Source organism: Manis javanica, chromosome 6, assembly GCF_040802235.1.
Source record: "Manis javanica isolate MJ-LG chromosome 6, MJ_LKY, whole genome shotgun sequence".
Classification (NCBI taxonomy): domain Eukaryota; kingdom Metazoa; phylum Chordata; class Mammalia; order Pholidota; family Manidae; genus Manis; species Manis javanica.
The window spans coordinates 26,533,846-26,538,317 of record NC_133161.1 but is presented as its reverse complement, the minus strand read 5'-3'; positions in this window follow the sequence as shown (position 1 = coordinate 26,538,317).

The following is a 4,472-nucleotide window of genomic DNA, read 5'->3' as shown; positions in this document are numbered from 1 at the left end:
CCTCTATCTCGGTCAAATGTTAGCAGCAGTGTTTCTGTGATCAGAGCTGGATGTGTTTTAGTCTCTAGGAAATAACTTGACTGAGATACCTGTCATTTTACTATTTCCCTCTCACTTACACTGTGAACATACCCTCTTTCCTGCTTCTACTTCTCTTTCTCTTTAAAGAAATTTCCATAAAAAGTTATCTCTATATTTTTGGTACTTGCCCCTTCATTCCTGCACTCATGTAAGCTCAGTTAATGTGAAGCTTTAGGTTTCCTAACATTATCACCAGTTTTTATATTTACCTGTATTGTAATGACCTTTGCAATCTTTTGTATATACTCTTTTTTAATATCTGAGCTCATAAGAGAGATTGATATGAACCACAGTAATTCCATTCAATGCCTCAACCTTTTCTTGCTCTGTGAAATCTATGCATGCATGGTTGGAGGTTTATGTCTTATGGTCTACCCTCCCTCTGGTAGGTATTCATTGCCATCTGTAAACTTTATGAAGTCTTATTTCTTCTAGTTCCTGTCTGAGTTATCCAGTTTTCTTTTTCTTAGTTAATATAAACTATGATAACACATTTTATATGCAAGATATTTTATATGCACAGGTAAGAATCAAATAACAGCATTTAATAGTAAATGTTATCCAATATATTAACATGAGTCATATTTACTTCACCGATTATACTTGAATACATTAATTCCATAATAATATGTTTTTCATAATAATTTCAAGGCTTAATTGGAAAATATGTTAGATAAAACTATCTCCTTAGTATTAAGGAATAAGGATCTTAAATTTATTTTTTGAATGAATATTGTAAAATTTCTACATTGCTATATACTCCCTGCAGAGGTTATAATAGTAACGTTTGTTCTATGAATCCTTTTTTATTATCAATTCACTTCTATGCAAAATTACTTTAGCCTGGGGCCCAATAGGTAATCATAGCCAAATGAAAGTTAAAAATTAACTCAGAACTAGTTTGCAACCTGCCTGGTACAAAGCGACTTGCAAATCTATAACTTGTTCAGCTCCTTGGAACTGAGTTAATTATAGCAAATCACACTAATTAAATTATTCACTAGGTCTTTATTAAAAACAAATCTATTATGTTATAGAATGCATGTTGACTTGCCTTAAAACTGATAGCTTGTCTTTCCCTGTATTTTGAAATTCCCATTTAGACACACAGTTTAAAGGAGAACATTAAACATCTGGTGGAGCTGCTACAAGGGCATTCAATTCAAGTCACATTTATTGAGAGCCTGCATTGTGCAAGTCCCACATGTTACACCCCCTGTAAATGAAAACCTGATATTTTTAGAAAGGTACATGCTTATTTACAGTACAAAATAAACAAAAAAATATATGATGAGAAAATAAAGGAGGAAAAGAGATGTTCTCTGATAGAATTAGAAAAACTTGACAGAGATAGAGAAGGAAGACTTAAGCTGGGTCTTAAAGGAGCAGAAGGACTTCCAGAGGCAGAAATGGCGAGTGGCAACAAAGGGCATTTGAGACAGGTGACAGTGTGAGTAAGTCACAGATGGAAAAATGTGCATTGCCTGTTCAGAGAGCAAACAAGTTAAGCTAAGGTAGCAGGTGAAGTCTTGAGGTGCAAGGCAACCCTTGGTGCTCCAGTGCGCGCGCACACACACGCACGCACGCTTCCGGGAGGCCTCAAGCATATGGGCGGGCTTTTCTGGGTTCAAATCATAGCTCTGCTCCTCACTAGCTATGTGAACTTGGACGACTTACTTTACTCCATAGACCTTATTTCCTCCTTGAAAAAATGGCCATAATAGTATCATACCTACTTTTCAGGAATGTGAGGATTAAGTGTGAGTTAATGCATATAGAGGAACAGGACTCCATTGTACAGCACCTTTTGTGCAATTTAGAAAATTTCAACCCTTTCTCCAGGTAGGTACAACCTTCACCAGGGTACTCAATGAGGGGAGATGAAGATGGATTTCAGTCCCTTCGCCCCAAACATCCTTGTGCCAGGCACAACCTGAACAACTGTACACAGAAGCCCTGAGGAAAGACTTAGCATAATGATTATAACACAAATTCAATAAATATCGGCCATCATTATAATTACTAGGCAGCAAACCACTCCAAAACATCATTGAGGCTCAGTCAGAAGACCATCTGGTTAAGCCAGTTATGGAAAAAGACCAATGTATTCACAGCGCACACTGAAGTCTTAGAATTGGAAAACAAAGCAATGGGTGTCCAGTCCTGTGTGACTGTCCTCCCAGCAGGTGGTGCTGTCTCCCACGTAGGCACAGCTTCATCATGTTTTTATGGGACTGACCTCTGTTTACAAATGGCCTTTATTTACCAATAGCCAAAATAGTGTCTGTCTCCCACAGGCTTCCTTCAACTCTTTGTGAGGAGGAGGTGTTACTTCTCTCTCAGCATGAGAGTTCCACAATATATTTACTTGAACACTGCTCCAAGGAAAGGATTCTCACCAGATGGCTGAAAGCTGAAGGGGGACTGCAAGCCACTGTGAAGAAACTCCTCTGACTTCCTAACTCTTTGGATTCAAAACCAGAATGTCATCAATAATTAATTCACCAAATAACAGCATCACTTTACTATTTGACCACCTTTGATAGTGTTACAGTGAGAGTTGAGGCAGGACATGGTAAACCAATGGTGTAGATACAAAAAGGTATTGTCCAGGCATCTGGTCTCCATGCCAGAGGAAGAGGATCCAGCCCAACTTAAGTCCCAAGTCTATATTTTCATTATTTTATTTATCTGGTTCTAAAGAACATGTGAATTTCACTGCACTAAAGATAGATTTGGGGGAAATCTTTTAGTTGCACTGGTATACATCAAATTATAAGGAGAATTTATTACTTAAGAAATTACTTGGTAAATTACTTTGTAAAATGAACATTTTTATCTTCATGCTATTTAAGTCCAATTGGGTATATGCCATATATGTCTGCACATTTTCTCTCTGTCACTCCCAGTCTGACAGATTTTCAGGAGAAAATAGACTTCAAGACTATTTTTTAAAAGATTTCTACAAACTATTAAAAACAGTATGAATGACCTTTTTAGGTAAAGCAAATGAGTTGACTAAGAAGCTTTAAAGAGCCTTTTGGCTACTCCAGCCGTTCACTCTGGGCAGCGTTGGGGTGGAAATTTTGCTGCTTCTGCTCCACGTCCATTGCGAACAGAGCATCTCCTATTAATTTGGGATAAAAATCTACATCTTAATCATAATGATAAAATATCTGCAAAATAAGGAGAGGGAGGAGGAATTATTAAATCAGATCATGCCATTTTCCTGCCCAAAACCCTCCTGTGGCTTCCTCTTGCCTCCACAGTGGTTCTCAGACTCAGGACACTTGACAGACAAACTCATTCCACAGCGTCTGAAGGTTAGGTCTTGTTGGAAGGGCCGATGTGTGAGGATGGGAGATGGGGTTACATTAGAATATCCAAAGAGAGTTCAGAATGTTCAGACTATACACGCAGCAGAGATTCTGGTGAATAATAGTGTTCACCCTAGTTCATGCCAGTGAGAAAGTCCTTTCTCACCTCCACTGCCCTAGAAAAAGAAATAAAATAAAACCTTAACTTCCCTAGTTCAGTGTATAATATCCTCTGTATTCTGACTCCTGCCTAAATCTCCTGCTCATTTACTGCAAACTCCTCAATGCATGCTGTGAGCGGCTATAGGAAATGCCTGTAATACCCCCTCGTATGCCATTTTCTCTCAGACCTATGTGCATTTTCTCTGCCTGGAATGCCTTTCTCTTTTCAGATTATCCAAAAAAGTCTTTCTCATCCTTCCCAGCTCAAACCTTTATTTTCTCGGTGATGCATGCTTTCTCCCCTCCTGGAAGCTAAACATTGCCTTCTTCGGCCATCTCTTCATCTCCGTCTTCCACGGAGGGTAAGAGCTGCCTGGTTGCTGTTGCCATTGCACGTGGGCCACAGCTGCTAATACATCTACGCCTAGTGGACAAACGAATGCAGTTCTATTGAAAGGGAAATACGCCACAGTTCGGTTGCTCACAAATGATAATGCAGGGTGGTGAAATAAACCAGTGTCAATCTTATTCAAGGATTAATCTATTAATTAATCTATTAGCCTCTGTATAAAATCTGATTCAGATAGAAGGCAAAGAGATGACAAGCATCGCCAACAGGAATTATTTTAGCAGAATCTGAAAATCTGGAAGTAAGGAATGTTTAGGCTACAGAATATAAAATGATAGCATTAAAGATTCTTAAAACTGAAAGGGAAATGGAGCTCATCCAATTCCAGGCCTAATTTCAGTATTTCGGCTGAGAAAGAGAGGGTCAGAGAGGTAAGGGACTCACCCATTTCCATGTGTCTTGGCATTTTCCTTTCTCGTGATCTTATGTCACAGGAAGAGAACTCCTGGAGACTGAGCTCTCAGAAGAAACCAGAATTGAGGACTAGGAAGTGAAGCAAAATT